Source organism: Acinonyx jubatus, chromosome C2 (assembly GCF_027475565.1).
Source record: "Acinonyx jubatus isolate Ajub_Pintada_27869175 chromosome C2, VMU_Ajub_asm_v1.0, whole genome shotgun sequence".
Taxonomy (NCBI): Eukaryota; Metazoa; Chordata; class Mammalia; order Carnivora; family Felidae; genus Acinonyx; species Acinonyx jubatus.
Window position 1 is genome coordinate 65,198,086 of NC_069384.1, and position 18,685 is coordinate 65,216,770.

Below are 18,685 nucleotides of genomic sequence, written 5' to 3' on the forward strand. Positions count from 1 at the left end.
GTAGGTATTTGTGACAAGTAGAATAGACTGACTTACTAAAAATCTGTTTCTGCCTTTGTAATTTGCCTTCGTACCTTGCTGAGACTAGAGAGTAAAACAAACAAACAAACAAACAAACAAACAAAAAACTACATTTCTCAGATTGCTTTACAGTGTGGGTTCTGGGAATGACATAAACTCTGCTAATCAGATACATTTGCTCACAGATTGAATCACCAATTGATTTGAATGGAGAGAGGTGATATTGCACGAGGCATCCTTTCTTTTGCCCGTGTGAATCTAGCAGGTGCGGTTTGGTTCTGGAGTCAGTACTTGCAGTGATGACTTCCTGATTTACCAGCTTCCTGATATGGCAGAGGCAGCACTTCCACTGGCAGACCAGCTCTGAAGTGTTGTTCTGAGCCTAGCATAATGTGAGGAAGGCCAGAACACACGCACTGCAGGTCTTACCTTCTATGCCCTACTTTGGGCTTATTCCTCCAACCTTCCAGTACTTCTGTAAACATCTAATTGTCTATACTAAATTCCTTTCTGCTCGAAAAAGCTAGAATTATTCATTTTATCTGTTATTAAACCCGACCTGATGCAGCATTCACTAGCCTTTATAAATACTTTACTAACTTCATTTCTTCTTTGACATTCTCAGTGTCTATAGAAGAGTTACGGGTCCACCCGTTCACTGAGTTTCCCCTCTCCGGCCACTTCTCCTTTGTGGAGGGCACAGAAAATATTGAGTTTTCTTGGGAAAGAGAAGACATCAAAGGGGGAATATGAAGTAGAGGATGATAAAGAATATTACCACTTTCTCAGGTATTATGATTTTTTTTGAAGTTTTCTCAAAGTTGGTCTATAAGTTTCACAATAACACAGAGCAACTAGAGGATCAAAACTTCTTGTATGAGGGAAGAGTCTCTGTGGATTGGGCTGAAATTTCTGAGGGGACTCTATCACTTTTACTAAGATATGTGTATTTCATGGATAAGCTACAAGTGCTCAGCCATCACACCAAATGGAAGAGGTGAAAGTACAATTAAGCTAATAGTAGAAGGTAAGGGCATTTATTGAATGAACTTGGTTTTAAGTTCTATCTCTGTTTATAGGGATAAATTGTAAGCTTCCTCTTCTGGTGTTGTCAGTTTTCCTCTTCTACTCAAATTTTTATAGGCTCCTCTCATACCCATCATGTAATTCATCTTAGCTGAAAATACTGCTCTGAACCAAAATTGCTGTATCTGCACCTATTTTACCCATTCTTTTCAAACCAGCAAACAAAATATATATACAAAACCAAAAACCACAGACATTATCCCAGATTCACCAAACAAATTGTAACACTGAAAGCCCAAAATGTTATATAATATAATTCTCCTACATGAAAACCCTGACCTATGTCCTGTGGTTTAGCGAGACCAGTCCTGCACTGGGTATTAGGAGGCCTAAGTTCTAATTCTGGATGACTCTGGATAACTTGTTTAGCTTTTCTAGGCTTCATTTTCTCACTGTTAAAATATGGCATTGGACCAGTTGATCTTTGTAATGCCCCAGGGATGCTCACCCTTCTCAGGATTATAGGAGAGTGGTCTTCTTCTCACCAGAGATCTCCTGTGGGTGGAGGGAGGCATAGTAGAATCCCTCCAGGGCAAGTGCTGGTAGAGATAAGAAGGTGGTGGTGAAAATCATTTGTTATCTTCTGTGACTCCAGCAGGGTGTCTGAGGTCAGCAGAGGGTCTGCAATGAACCCCTGGAGAGGGGAAGATTCCAAAAGTAAATACAGCAGTGGTAGGTGAGACCTGCAGGGTAGGAGCATATGTATAGCGTGATTTTCTCTCAGTGCCTACATCAAAAGTTTAACCACAGTGAATCTTAAGATATGTTACCTCCATAAGGCTTAATGTAAACACTAAGGGCAAGATTTCTCTTAGCTTGAGCTTCCTGAGGCCAAAATAAAAAAGAAACTAATTGTTTTGTTATTTTTTCCAGCCAGACTTTGAAATGCCCCAGGTGCAGTTTGATAGGATTGATGATGAGGACATGACAATGTGCATCTCTAAGGGCTGGTACCTCATGCCCAAGGTGACCTGGCTTGACCCAGCAGAGAGGGACCTGAGCAATCACAGTACCATAGGTCCCAGAGGAGCAGATGAATGGCTTCTACAGGGTGTTCCCTGTCCTGAAATACCCTGTCAAGTTAAATGAGAAATATGTCTGCTGCGTAACAGAGACAGATGTGAACAACCAGCCCTTCAGAATCATCCACAAGTACCCAAGTGAGTGAGTGAAAGCAGGGTGTATTTCATCACAAAAAAAGGAAGTATGATTATGACTATGATTATTATTAACAATTATTTCTGGATGATGGGATTATAGACATATAAAAATACATATTATTTTCTTCTTTGTACCTGTCTGTCTTATGCAACATTCTATAATGAACATATATTATGTTTTTACTCCAAAAAAACTATACTTTAAAAAATATTTTTAAGCATCTTTATGAAATATAATTTACATGCCATAAAATTTACCCATTTGAAATGCACAATTCATTGTTTTAGTATATTCAGAGAAATGTTCATCCATCACCACTATCTAATTTTAGAACATTTTCATACCCTAAAAAGAAACCCCATATCCATTACCAGCCACTCTCCATTCCTACCATCATGTCCCTTAGTCCTAGGCAAACACTAATCTACTTTCTGATTGTGCAAGTTTGCCTATTTGGACCTTTCATATAAATGGAATCATACGATATGTGGTAACTGGTATCTTTCACTTAGCATAAGGTTTTCAGGGTTCATCATTTTGTAGCATGTACTGGCACTTCATTTATTTTTATTGCTGAATAGTATTCCATTGTATGGATATACCATATTTTATTTATCCATTAATCAGTTAATGGAAATTTGTGTCGTTTCCATCTATTGGCTACAATGAATGATGCTGCTATGAACACTGGTGTGCAAATTTTTGTGCTAATATATGTTTTAATTTATCTTGGTATATACCTAGGAGTGGAATTGCTGGATCACTTGGTAGCTATTTTTAACCTTTTGAGGAATTTCCAGGCTGCTTTCCAAAGTGGGTGCACCCTATTACACTCCCACCAGCAGGCTATGAAGGTTCCGATTTCTCAATATCCTTGTCAGCACTCATTATTATCTGTTTTTAAAATTTTAGTCATTCTAGTGAATATGATAGTATCTCATTGTCATTTTGATTTGCATTTACCTGATGGCTAATGATGTTGAGGATCTTTCCATGTGCTTATTGGTGATTTGTATATCTTATTTTTTTTTAAATTTTTAATTAAAAAAAATTTTAACATTTATTCATTTTTTTTTTTGAGAAACGGAGAGAGACAGTGTGAGCAGGGGAAGAATAGAGAAAGAGGGAGACACAGAATCCAAAGCAGGATCCAGGCTCTGAGCTGTCAACACAGAGCCCAACATGGGGCTCGAACCCACAGACCATGAGATTATGACCTGAGCCGAAGTCGGGAGCTCAACCAACTGAACCACCCAGGCGCCCCTTGTATATCTTCTTTGAAGAAATATCCATTCAAATCCTTTGCCCATTAAAAAATGAGTCATTTTCCATTATTATGAGTTATTTCAATAACTCAAAAGTGAATTATTTTTTAATTATTAAGTTGTAAAACTATATATTTTGGATACCAGTCCCTTATCCAAAGTATATTTGCAAATACTTCCTCCCCTTCTGTGGTTCTCTTTTTACTTCTTGATGATGTCTTTTGTAGCAGTAAGGTTTCTAATTTTTATGAAGTACAATTTATCTATTTTTTTTTTTTAGAGAGAGCAAGCAGAGGAGAAGGGTAGAATATGAGAGAGAGAGAGAGAGAGAGAGAGAGAGAGAGAGAGAACTCTAAGCAGGTTCCATGCTCAGCACAGAGCCCAGTGTGGGGCTTTATCTCACAACTCTGAGATCATGACCTGAGCTTAAATCAGGAGTCAGATGCTCAACTGACTGAGCCCCCTAGGCACCCCCATCTATCTATTTTTATTGTCACATGTGCTTTTGGTGTCATATTTAAGAAGTAATTGCCTATTCCAAGATCACAAAAATTTACTCCTATGTTTTCTTCTAAGGATCTTATGATTTTTTTTAAGTTTATTTATTTTGAGAGAGAGACAGCAAGCATACGTGTGCGAGCAGTGGAGGGACAGAGAGAGAGAGAAGGAGAGAGAGATCCCAAGCAGGCTTGGTGCTGCCACTGCAGAGCCCAGTGTGGGGCTCAATCCCATGAGCTGCAAGATCATGACTTGAGCTGAAATCAGGAGTCTGATGCTCAACTGATAAGCCACCCAGGCACCCTAAAGGTCTTATGATTTTTTAGCTCTTACATTCAGGTATATGATCTATTTTAAGTTAATTTTTGTGTATGATATGAGATAGGGGTCCAACATCATTTTTTATGTAGAGATATTTAGTCTTCCCAGGACCACTTCTTGAAAAGGCTATTCTTTCTCCATTGAATTATCTTGACTTCCTTGTCAAAAACCACATGTCCATAAATATAGGGTGTATTTCTGGTCTCTCTGTTCCATTGAACTATGTATCTGTCCATATCCTAGAGCCACATAGGATGAAAAGCCTGGTATAGCTTTTTAGTCAGTTTTAACACAGGAAATTGTCAGTCCTCCAACTTCTTTTTCAAGATTGTTTTGGCTATCCTTGTTTTGACATTTCCATATGAACTTTAGGACTATTTCTTAATTTCTGCAAAAAAAAGGGCATCTGGGATTTTGACAGGGAATGTGTTGAATCTATATATCAGTTTTTGGAGTACTGCCATCTAACAATATTGTCTTCTAATCTATGAACATGAATGTCTTTCCATTTATTTAGGTCTTCCTTAATTTCTTTCAATGATGTTTTATAGTTTTCAATTTATAAATTCCATACTTATTTTGTTAAATTTAGTCATAAGTATTTTATTCTTTTGATGCTTTGCAAATGCAGTTGTTTTCCTAATTTTTTTTTGGAATGTTCTTTACTAATAAAAAAATACAGTTGGGGGCATGTGGGTGGCTCAGTCGGTTAGCGTCTGACTTCAGCTCAGGCCATGATCTCACGGTTCACAAGTTCAAGCCCCATGTTGGGCTCTGTGCTGACAGCTCAGAGCCTGGAGCCTGTTTCAGATTCTGCCTCTCCTTCTCGCTCTCTGCCCCTTCCCCACTTGTGCTCTGTCTCTCTCTCTCTCAAAAATAAATAAAAACATTAAAAAAATACAGTTGATTTTTTGCATATTGATTTTGATTCTTGCAACCTTGTTAAATTCATTTACTAATTGTAATAGTATTTTCTGTGGATTCCTTAGTATTTTCTGTGTACAAATCATGTTATCTGTGAATATAATTTTTATTTTTTCCTTTCCAATCTTGATTACTTATATTTCATTTTCTTATTTAAGTGGCCTGACTAGAACCTCCAGTACAATGTTAAACAGAAGTGAGAGTAAACATTCTTATTTTGTTCCTGATCTCAATGACAAAGCATTCATTCTTTAATTATTAAGTATGGTGGTAGATGTGGACTTATTGTAGATGGAATTTAGCAGATTGAGAATCTTGTCTTCTATTACCAGTTTACTAAGTGTTTTTATCATGAATGAATTTATGATTTTGCCAAATGCTTTTCTTGTATGTATTCAGATGATCATGTTATCTTTGTCCTTTATTCTGTTGATAACAGTATATTACACTGATTTTTGTATATTGAACTAACCTTGTATTCCTGGAATATATCACATTTGACCATAGTACATAATCCTTTTAATGTGTTATCGGGTTGTGTTTGTAGGTATTTTGCTGAAAATTTTTGCATCCATATTTATAAGAGATATTGATCTATAGTTTTCTTGTGATGTCTTTGTCTGGTTTTGGTTATCAGGATAATACTGGCCACAGGGAATAAGTTGAAATGTATTCCCTTTTCTTCTGTGTTGAGAAGGAAAGGGAAATTTTCTCTCTGTGGAGAGTTGGTGAAAGATTGGTGTTAATTCGTTAATTCTTCAGCTTTTAGGTTTATTTTCTCTATTGCTTTCCTGTTCTCTGTTCATTTATTTCACTCTGGTCTTTATTATTTCCTTCCTTCTGTTGGCTTTGGGTTAATTTGTTTTTTTTTTTTTTCAACGTTTATTTATTTTTGGGACAGAGAGAGACAGAGCATGAACGGGGGAGGGGCAGAGAGAGAGGGAGACACAGAATCGGAAACAGGCTCCAGGCTCTGAGCCATCAGCCCAGAGCCTGACGCGAGGCTCGAACTCACGGACCGCGAGATCGTGACCTGGCTGAAGTCGGACGCTTAACCGACTGCGCCACCCAGGCGCCCCTGGTTTTCTTTTCCTAGTGACTTAAGGTTGATCTAGGATCTTTCATCTTTTTTTTTTTTTTTAATCAATATAAAAACAGGGAGGGGGACAAAACAAAATTGACTTTAAGGTAAAAAGCATTTTAGAAATCAGAATGGTCACTACATAATAATAAAACTTCAGTTCAGCAGGAACATATAACAATGTTAAACTCTTAGGTATATGTTATAGCTTCAAACTATATGAATACAAAATTGAGATATCTTTAAGAAAAATGTGTATGTTCAAAAACTTTAACATACTTTTTTCTGTAATTGATAGATCAGGCAAACTAAGAACAACAAGGATATAGATTTGAACACAAATAACAAGCCTAATCTAAAGGACATATTATAGAACACGGCATCCAACTACTTGCTGAACACACAGGGTTATTTACAAAAATTAACCATGGATTAAGCTATAGAACAAATCTAATAAATTTCAAAGACTCTCTATAGACCACCTCAGCAAGTAACAAGTAATAAATACAACTTTTTCAAAAATAACAAAATAAAAATCTATCCATTATAAATTTAAAAATACATTTTAAAAAGTTCATAACCAGAAGGAAATCATAATGGAAATCAGATTATTATATAATATTTCAGAAAAACTACATATCAAAACTTGAGGGATACAGCTAAAGCATTTTTAAAAGGAAACATAGGTTTAAATACTTACAGTAGAAAAAAGATTCAAAATTAATGAGTAAAACATATAATACAAAATTAGAAAATATTTATTTATTTACAATTTTTTAATTTGTATCCAAATTTGTTAGCATATAGTTCTGTAAGGATTTCAGGAGTAGATTCCAGTGATTCATCCCCTATGTATAACACCTAGTGCCCATCCCAACAAGTTTCCTCCCTGATGCCCCATACCCATTTAACCCATCCCCCCACCCACAACCCCTCCAGCAACCCTCAGTTTGTTTTCTGTAGTAAGAGTCTCTTATGTTTTGTCCCCCTCTTTGTTTTTATATCATTTTTGCTTCCCTTTCCTTATGTTCATCTGTTTTGTATCTTAAATTCCTCATATGAGTGAAGTCTTACGATATTTGTCTTTCTCTGACTAATTTCGCTTAGCATAATACCCTAGTTCCATCCATGTAGCTGCAAATAGCAAGATTTCATTCTTTTTGATTGCTGAGTAATACTCTATTGTATATATATACCACATCTTCTTTATCCATTCATCTGTTGATGGACATTTGGGCTCTTTCCATACTTTGGCTATTGTTGATGGCGCTGCTAAAAACATTGGGGTGCATGTGCCCCTTTGGAACAGCACACCTCTATCCCTTGGTAAATACCTAGTAGTGCAACTGCTGGGTTGTAGGGTAGTTCTATTTTTAATTTTTTGAGGAACCTCCATACTGTTTTCCAGAGGGGCTGCACCAGTTTGCATTCCCAGCAACAGTGCAAAAGAGATCCTCTTTCTCCACATCCTTGCCAACATCTGTTGTTGCCTGTGTTGTTAATGTTAGCCATTCTGAGAGGTGTGAGGTGGTATCTCATTGTGGTTTTGATTTGTATTTCCCTGATGATAAGTGATGTTGAGAATTTTTTCATGTGCCTATTGGCCATCTGGATGTCTTCTTTGGAGAAGTTCTATTCATGTCTTTTGCCCATTTCTTCAGTGGATTATTTGTTTTTTGGGTGTTGAGTTTGATAAGTTCTTTATAGGTTTTGGATACTACCCCTTTATCTGATATGTCATGTGCAAATATCTTCCCCCATTCTGTTGGTTGGCTTTTAGTTTTGTTGATTGTTTCTTTCACTATGCAGAAACTTTTTATTTTGATGAGACCCCAATAGTTCATTTTTGCTTTTGTTTCCCTTGCCTCCAGAGATGTGTTGAGTAAGAAGTTGCTACGGCTGAGGTCAAAGAGGTTTTTGCCTGCTTTTTCCTCTAGGATTTTGATGGCTTCCTGTCTTATGTTTAGGTCTTTCATCCCTCTTGAGTTTATTTTTGTGTCTGGCATAAGAAAGTGGCCCAGGTTCATTTTTCTGCATGGTGCTGTCCAGTTTTCCCAGCACTGTCTTTTTCCATTGGATAGTTTTTCCTGCTTTGTCAAAGATTAGTGGATTTGTGGGTCCATTTCTGGGTTCTCTATTCTGTTCCATTGATCTGAGTGTGTGTTTTTGTGCCAGAAAATATTTAGAATTGAGAAAGATCTTTCTTCTTTTTTTAATATGGGCATTTAGAGTAGTAAATGCACTGATTTAGCTGCATCTCAGATATTTTGGTATGTTATGCTTTCATTTTCATTCATCTCAGAGTATTTTCTAATTTCCCTTGAGATGTCTTCTTTGACCTTGGTTATTTAGGATTGTGTTGTTTAATTTCCACATTCTTTTTATTTCCTAAATTGCATTGTTATTGAGTTCTAATTTCATCATATTTTAACAAGCTTTGAAATGTGAAGTGTGAGTTCTCCAACTTTGTTCTTTCTTTCTTTTTTTTTTTTTTTTACCCATTTTCTGACTTACCTCTCCTCTGGAAATCACCAGTTTGTTCTCCATATTTTTGTCTCTTTTTTTCCTTTGTTTGTTTGTAACTTTGTTCTTTGTTTTCAAACTTGTTTTGGCTATTCTGTACCCCTTGCATTTCCATATGAATGTTATGATCAGCTTGTCAACTTCTGATCAAAAGCAAGGTGGGATTTTGATAGGGATAGCTATGAATCTGTAGGTCAATTTGGATAGCATTGCCATATTAAGATTTTGACCCATGAACATTGATACTTTTCCATTTGTTTAAAGATATGATTTTTTTTTAATGTAAAAGGGGCACCTGAGTGGCTCAGTCAGTTAAGTACCCAACTTTTGGTTTTGGCATAGGTCATGATCCCATCATTTGTGGGTTCGAGCCCTGCATCAGGCTCTGTGCTGACAGCATGGAGCCTGCTTGGGATTCTTTCTCTTTCCTTCTCTCTCTGTCCCTTCCCTGCCCGCTCACTCTCTTTCTCAAAACATAAACAAAAATTAAAAAAATAAAAAATGTAAAATAAATTTTAGAGGCCCTGAGGTTAAATGAATTTGGAGGGAAAAAAGACCAGTACATGACACACTAGAGAAATGAAGCCCACTTTAGAATAATTTTGCTGCTGTTTTCTTGTTGAAGGGTGTAATGGCTCAAACCCTACTGCAAGGAAGAAAGAGAAGGGGGAAAATGAGGACGAGAAAGAGAGGAAAGAAGGGGAAGACAAGAGAGAGGGACAGAGGCATGGAGGTAGAGCGTGCAATATGTATTGGCAGGTTACATAAAGACAGAAAATGTTTATCCCATTTAGTGTCTTGCAGATCTTTTCATGACCTTACCAAGAAATGTTCAGTGGAGCAATTGTCCAGCAACCAGAGCCAAAAAGACTGAGAATTGATAATAATTGTATCTTTTTCATGACACTACTTATGAGAATTAAAAGATTTAATAAAGTTAAAATTTCCTAGCATAGTTCCTGGACATAGTACACTAACAATAAATGTTAGGTGGTATTGTCATTAAATATGTTCTTGTTTTTATTTTTATTACTTCAACATCTTAAGAATGTTTGTTTTTAAGAGGGTAGGCTCTAGAGTCATAAAATCACTGACTAATAATGGGCAAAATTTAAAATAAAAATCATAAAAATCTGCTTAAATAAGCTGAAAGGCATAATTGTCTGAGCATAAAAAGACAAAAACAAGAAAATAAAACTCCCGCCAAAAAGCATATGCTTATTTTATTTTACATATGTACTGATTATGGAAAATTCAGACAGTAATGCAAGAAGGAAGAATAATTTTTTCCTTCCTGTGAGTTTATAATAATAAATGTATATTTTCCTAACCAAAGAAAAAATATAATGTGGAGGAACTGGACAGACTTCAGAGAAGAAGAACAGATTCTTATAGTAAAAGATCAAATAATTAGAACCTTATCCTAAGAAGAAAAGATTAGGAGATTACTTTATTTTGGCCTTAACTATTTAAAGCACCTTTATAAAAATAGATACTGATTTGTTGTTCATGAGATTTGTGAAGGAGATAATAAAATAAGATAGTCATAAATTAAAACCTCAAGATTTTAAAATATCCCTTAAAATTTTTTCAAAACTGGAGTAGGTTATGACCTAGCAATTACACTACTAGGTATTTACCAATAGGATACAAAAATGCTGATTTGAAGGGACACATGCACCCCAATGTTTACCAGCGTTATCAACAATAGCCAAATTATGAAAAGAGCCTAAATGTCCATCAACTGATGAATGGATAAAGAAGATGTGGCATGCATATATACATACATATATATATATATAGAGAGAGAGAGAGAGAGAGAGAGAGATGGAACTAGAGTATATTATGCTAAGTGAAATAAGTCAGTTCACCGAAGACAAATACATGATTTAACTCATATGTGGAATTTAAGAAATAATACAGATGAACATAAGAGAAGAGAAGGAAAAAATGAAATTAGATAAAAACAGAGAGGGAGGCAAATCCTTAGAAACTCTTAAATATAGAGAATGAACTGAGGATTGCTGGAGGGGAGGTGGTTGGGGGGATGGGCTAAATGGGTGATGGGCATTAAAGAGGGCACTTGTTGGCATAAGCACTGGGTGTTTTATGTAAGTGATGAGTCACTAAATTCTACTCCTAAAACCAGTACTACACTATATGCTAGCTAACTTGAATTTAAACTAAAAAAAAAAAACAAAACTGGAGTAGGTTAATGGAAAAAAGGTGTTGAATCTCTAGCCAGGTGTGTGTGTGTGTGTGTGTGTGTGTGTGTGTTCTATTTAAATAGAACTCTTACTTGGCTTCTGTTGCTGTTCTAGGGCTTTATATATAGGTACTTATTTAATCATTGTGGGAATCAGATGAGAAAAATAATATCCACATATAAGTATGTTTATCAGATTTAGTAAATAAAAATAGAGGGTGCTCAGTTAAATTTGAATTTCAGATAAACAACAAACATTACCACATATGTATGCCAAAAAATTATTTGTTATTTATGTAAAATTCTAATTTAACGGAGTGTCCTATATTTTATTTGGAAAACCGCTATCTAATAGATGGGGAAACTGAAGCTCAGAGACAATTGGGAGGGAGCATTCAAACTTCACTGGAAGAACAGAAAGAAGAAACTAAAGAACAATTACTCTTTCATGCTTTCTATGCTTATCTGTAGAGGAGAGGGGGCTGGAACCATGTTCTTTGGAGGCCTCTTTTTCTTCTATTTTTCTGTGTTTTTGGTAAGCCAGTTAGGGTCATTCATCTATTAATTCAACAAACATTGGAAGAATGTTTAGTCAGTGCCAGACGTTGGCACTGCACCATGAAAGATAACCAAGATTGAAGTAGTTCCTGTCCTCATGCAGTGGACAGGTTAGTGGGGAAGACACTGATTAAATGAGGGAACTCTGCAGGGGGAGGGGAGTTATGATGGAGAGAAATTGGGTCCAGAAGGAGCATGCAGAGGGCCTCCTCACTTGGTTTAGGAGGATAGCATTGGGTAGGGTGGTGGTTCTCAAGCAGCACTCTCAGATGAGCAACATTGGCACCACCTGGGAGCTTGTTGGAAATGAAGATTTTCAGGCCCCACCCAAGACCTACTAAATCAAGAATTCTGGGGGTAGGCCTAACAATTTGTGTTTTAACAAGGCCTTCAGGTGATTCTGACCCACTCTCAAGTTCAAGAACCACTGATGTAGGGCATCAGCCCTCAGGGGTAATGAAGACACTCACAGCATCTCTGGCCTATCCCTCCCCATGAGATGGGGTGCCATCTCCTCAAAGTCATGGGCAGCAGGTGAGGAAAGCAGAGCTCCTGGCTCCTTGCCCCATTCCAGTAAAACAAGGATAATTAGACAGACTGAGAGATTTATTTTGCGTTGTCCATTCCTTTAAAGGAAAAAAAAATGGAGGTTACTTATTCCTCAGATTATTCTCACATATTCAGAAGCCTTTCTCACATATTCAGAAGTAGTTAGAGGTCTCTTACCATTACCATAGGGGCCACAGACTCTTTTCTGAGACACTACAAAAAGTTATTAAGTTGACTTCAAGGAAATTCCTGTTTCATGTCTTCTGAAATGCTCCAAAAGGTCAACGCCTAAAAATGCCTGGTGTCCTGGAAGTGCCTAGAGTCCCCTATATTTTACTTTTCTTCCTTTCTAACTCTGTGCATGGACTTATTTATATAAAGCCCTTTGAGATCGGGCATCTGCCTATTTTTCCACCCTCATAACTCACTGTTTTTCAACACATGGCTATTGCCGTTACTTTCAGCTAACTGACTTCTCATGGTTCTAGACTGTGCTTATTTTTTCATTCTGCCAAGCCACCACAGAGGCCCTGCCTATGCTTAGGTTGCCTTTCTTTTTTGGGACTGCTTCATGGACTCCTAATCATCCTGAAGGATTTGGCTCAGACGTTAAGCCTTTCCTAAATCTCCTACTCTCATTTCTATTTGTTCAATATTTCATTCATTCATCAAATATTTGTTGGGCTACAACTCTGTGCCAGATACTTTTTTAGGCATTGGGTATACAGAAATAAACAAAACGAATTCCTTCTGTCTTGGAACTTACATGCTAGTAGTTGGGTAAAATAGGCAGTAAATAAACAGATCATTAAAATATGTAGTATGTCACTGTATGGGTCCATTTATATGAAATACAAAAGCAAGCAAAATTAATCTATGCTGTCAGAAGTTAGAGTCGTGCTTACCCTTAGAGTGTGAAGAGGGCACAGTGGCTAGGAGGGAGCATGAGGAAAATCTGCAGGTGTTAGTAATATTCTGTTTCTTGGTCTGGGTGCTAGTTACATGATTGCATTCAGTTTGTGAAAATTAATTGAGCTGAACACTTACATGTACTTTTCTGTGTGTATATTATATTTCAATGTAAACTAAATATTTAGTTTATAGGTAGTGTATCAAATGGTCAAGAGTTGTAGAGAAAAATAAAGCAGGGAAGGCAGATTGGAAAAAGAGTGGAGGGGAAGGGAAGGAAGGTTGTGATTTTAAATAGGCTGTCCAGAGAAAAACCTTACTGAGAAGCTAAATTTTAAGAAGAATTTGTAGGAGGTGAGGATGCCAGGCGCTGGGATGGACAAGGGCTGGTGGATTTGAGTAACAGCAAGGAGACCACTGGTTGGAATGAAGAGAATATGAGGAGAGTGTAAGAGATGGTATCAGAAAGATAACAAGAGACTGGAATGCATTGTGCTTTACAGGCCATTGTAAGGGTTTTGACTTTTGCTCATACTCTGAGAAAAGATGGAAAACTATTAGAAGGTTTTCAACAGAGGAGTAAAATTACCTCACTTATATTTTAAAAGTATCTTTCTGGTGACTTTTGAGAAAAGAGCCAAGAGAGATGAGGATGAGAGCAGGGTGGCCAGTTGGGAGATTGTTATAATAATTCAGGTAAGAAAAGATGATGACTTGTCTAAGATGGTAGTAGTGGAAATGGTGAGAGGAGAGTGGGTTATGGAGGCAGACAGATAGGATTTACTGACAGATTAGATGACGGGTGTGCAGGAAAGAGAGAGTGGAGTCACCTGAGAGAGTGGACTCACCATTTATTCTGATCCAAAAGTCTGAAATTTGGTTTGGATGTGTTAAGTTAGAGAGGCCCATTTCAGACATTTGAGGGGCCATGTTGAATTGATGGTTGGATATGAAATTGGAGTTGAGGAGAGAAGTCCAGGCTTGAAACATGCAACTGAGAGTTGTCAATCTATAGATGGTATTTCAAATTGTAAGACTAAATGTGCTTACAAGGGAGCAGTCATAGATGGAAAAGATTAGAGGTCCAGGAACTGAACCCTGGGACCCTCCAACATGTATAGGTCAGAGAGATTAAGAGAAACCAGCAAAGGGAAATGAGAAGGAAAGGACAGTAAAGTAGAGTGGAAAAGAGAAATGTGTTGTGACCTGGAAGCCAAACGAAGGAAATGTTTCAGGGAGGAAGGAGTGATCACTTGTGCCAAAAGCTGCACACAAGTCAATAAGAGGAGGACTGAGATGAGATCATTTGAGAGAACACAGGCAGTTTTGGGGGACTAAGAATAGATCACTGGAGAGGTAACACAGAGGACAGTTTGTTTCAAAGGGGAGCAGCAGAGAAATGTGTGTTAGCTGAGAAAATTAGGGTTTCACTTTTCTTTGTCTTTGTTTAGATGAGAGGAATAACAGCTTGTTTGTATGTTGATAATGAACAAATGGAGAGGGTAAAGTTGAAGTAGAATGGGGGAAGAATTGCTGAGTAATGTCTCTTGGTAGGCAAAAGGATGGGGTCTAATGCACAGGTAGAAGGGTTTGCCTAGGTAAGATTATGCAAAAGAGGTAAGTCTGAGTATGTAGGCACTGATGACAAAAGTGAATAGTGTGGTTTGGGGAGCTTGTAGAAATTCTCTTCTGCTTGCTTCTAATTTTCTTAGTGAAATGGGAGGTTTATCAGCTGAATGTGAGGCTGGGTATGATGGTATTGGAGGTTTGAGGAGAAAAAATGAAACGGTCATCTAGGAGAGGAGAGGAGAGGAGAGGAGAATAACTAAATAAACATGACAGTCTTCCTGGGTAGCACAGAAGGCATATTTGAGGTTTATGGTTGTAAATCTAAAGTGAGAATACTTAGTATGGTTGTGTGTTTTTCTCCAGCCACATTCAATTGCTTGTGTATAGGCACAGAATGGGAGGAGAGTAGGGTTAGCCAGATGTTGGGGTTTGGCCATATAGGTGTGACAAAGGAAGACAGATATGTGCTAGAAAGTGATGATGTAACCGCCCATGGGATCTAAGCTGTGTTAGAAAGGGTAAGGGATGTAAAGCAGGGGAAAGGACAGTGAGGAAGCAGTAGGATCATTGGTGTCCAGGTCCTAATGGCAGCCAAAGAGTTCTTAGAGTCAGGTACTAGAGATAGTGAGCTGGAGGGGTAGAAGGTAGTGGTTGGAGAGTTTCAATGCTTGGAATTGAGATAATGGAGTGGTTGTGGTTAATGCTAATGACAAAATCTAAGTTCCAACCATGGAGCGGGTAACTAAGGTAAAATGGGAAACAAGATCCTTAAAGGAAAGAAGGTCCAGGTCCAAAGAAGCTCAATGGGTAGATCATACACCAAGAATTATGACAGAAGTAATGTTGAATGGCTTGGCAGGACCAGCACCTAAAATCAAGGAATGGTGGTGGGGAGCAATAGAAGAATGTAACATGGAAGCTAGTGAATGGAAAAGTCTAATGGGATGAGATTTTAAGCTTGAAGTGTGCAGAGAGGAGGGAGAGAGAATGATCTGGAAGCCATAATGAGAAGTAAGGAATTCACTTATGTCAAATGTATGGAGGATGTTAGAAAGAAAACTTGAAAGGGCTATAGGGGAAGAAGTGTCCTCAGAGGAAAGTCAAATTTCAGTTAGAGCAAGAAGGTAAGGGAAATGTTAACAGAAATTGAGAATAGAAGGGGTTTGCTGATGATTGATAGCAGGTTCCAAAGGGCACAGCAGAAGGGTTTCAGAATTTGGGAATGGGTTGTAAATAGGATCCGAGAAGGAAGGGTAAGAGCCATAGGGAGATCAGAGTCCACGGGATTAAGGATATACTGGGAGTCTTGTGCTTGTCATGTTAAGCCTGAAAAGAGAAAAAGACACGGTGAGATTAGATACGGTTATCTCAAGACAGAACATAACGGCAAAGCTGTGAATGTTGTTGAGGGGAAAGAGGGTGAGGGTTTTGTCAGGAGCACACAGAATTTTCAGGTCCTCTCTTTACTCTCTGATGAAGGAGTGGAAGCCAGGATGGAGCAGACTTATCTGGATCATGTGGAAATCTGGGACTCCCTTTTGATTCTTGTGGGTGACAGCATGGAAGCTGGAGAAAGAAAAGCAAGACAGCCACATACAGTAGCTCAGGTTGTGCATATTACAAGTCAAGGGTGTTTCATTTACATACACTCTAATGTAACCACCCTGGAAAAACACACTCTCCACAACACCTGAAATATATTATATTCGTAAACTTTTAACATTGCTGAGATTCATTATTATTCATCTTGTCACAAGGCTGTGTGAATCCCTCACAAAGAGAAACTACGTTGCCCTATCTCTCTTTTCTGGCCTCTGAAACATAGTAGACTTTTGGAATAGGCCTCGTTAGCTCTTAATTCCTGAGTCTTATCATCACGGCTCCAGAGGTGCAAAATAACTTGGAACCTTGATATGGAAATGCATGACCTCTCTATTCCTTTGCTTAGGTCACACCAGGAGCACCCTCCTCCTTTCTCCCTCTGTGGACTCACAAGCTAATAAACAGACTCTGCAGTTGTTCCTTGGCCTGGGATTACTTCCTTTCAGAGAATACTGAAATGTGGTGGGATTTGCTGACTGGTGACATCAATTCCTCTTGCATGTGTCTCAGCCCTACAAACCTAATAGACGCCGTAGTGCTATTTCAAGGCCATGGACCTGTTTGGCTTCTGTTTCCCCTCTGTCTCTGAAAGTTGGTAGGAAATATCCATTCACTTCCTTTTTCTCTTTTTGCTTCTCTAATTGTTCCCTTAACAATATTGTTGAATTGATGAGTGAGTAAATCAGAATTTTGCGTCACAGATGGAGATCTGCTAGTGCTGAGTGAGGGTTATTTGAGTGTTACTGCTCTTAGAGAACAGAGAACAGAGACGATTCATTTTTCTCAACTGTTCTTTCCTGTGGGACTTTCAGAGATGCATTGTAGCTGATTGCAGGGTTTGCCTCTGGTACAGAACCCTAGCCTACCATGTTTTCTTTTTTTACAGGGATAAAGTATCCCCACATGTATGTCTACTATTAAGAGATTTGAATAACATCTACCCAAAGAGCAAACTGTCTTGCCTTTAGCCAGTGGAGCTCCTGTTTTTCTCCTGTGGATGATATTCGTTTTTGTTCTCAGCACTTATCTGTCATAAACCAAGAAAAAGTAATGAGGTAATAAGTCCAGTGTGTTGGATGCTGCCTGAAACTATAGAGCTCCCCTATCTTGTCTCTCTCAGGCCTGCATGTTTAAGTCTTATTTCTTCATCTTTAATTGTTTCATTTATAAGATTTACTTTCATTTGACCTTATGCCTCTCTCATGTTAAATGCTCTGAGTAGAATTTAACAACCTTAAGTGCAAAATGAAAGACAATTGAAAGCCTGATGTACTATCTACATTGTGTATGTTTCATTGATGTGGTGCTTCAGTGATGATTTGTTGGAGAGTCAGGGCAGATCAGGTTTCCTCTAAGCCACTTTTTTGCTTTTGGTATTGAGATTACATGGGCACTTTGCCAACACAAAAGGAGACCTAAGGGACATCTTCCTAAAACTGACTATAGATGGGATCATTATATTTGTAAAAGCCTTCTCTGGGCATTATTGGACAAAGGCTACAGAAATCTTGGAAAGTCAAAGAAAGTGAGACTAACTCTTAAGCTCTTCTGATTTGTCCAGTTGATTTCAGTCCTTATTATTCCTAAACGTCACCTTCCAAATCTCTCCTTTCAATGCTCTTTGTGCAGATTCTCCTCTTTTGTTCCCTTTGGAAATGGTGGGGGTTGGAGGATGACATCTGTCCTGGGCCCTGTAGGAATCAAGATTAGGTTATGGGAGAGACAAGGAAAAGTCATGTCAGACAAAAGCCAACACAGAAAAAATTGTCTAAGAACCAGAGGTGTTAATTCGTTGACAACCTGAATTTTTTGAATCAGTGGGTTCGGGTGATGAAATAATTTCAGTGGAGATAAGATGTATATCTGCTTCTGAAACCTCCATGTAGAATGTCACAGGAAGAAGGCACACCAGGGAGATTGATAGCTGCATTCTGAAGGTAAGTTTTCACCAGGACAGAACTTTGAGATGTGTGCTAGAAGTTGTGGGGGACCCACAATGGCTGGCATGATTCTTGGATGTATCCTCTATGGGGAGACCAAGTTGGACCAGGGATCACATTTCAGGGAACGTTAGAGGCCTGGCCTGAACTGTACTCACATATCTACTTAAAATAAAAAAGTGAAAGGATTTACATAGTTATTAGAACTAAATGAAGGAACTTACGAATTACTTATATGTATGTGCTCAGCAACTACATAATAGAGAACATTAATTAGGAATTAGTGATTCATATTGATGTGATGATTTTTAAAATAAAGGGAAACACATTATGTATGATTTCTGTGATACAATTTAAATTATAAATTAAAATCTTGAAGGTTAAAAAAAATAAAATAAAATAAAGGGAAACATTGCAGCAAGATAGAATGAGTATGAGAGGGACCCACCCAGTGAATCCTGACTCTATTCCT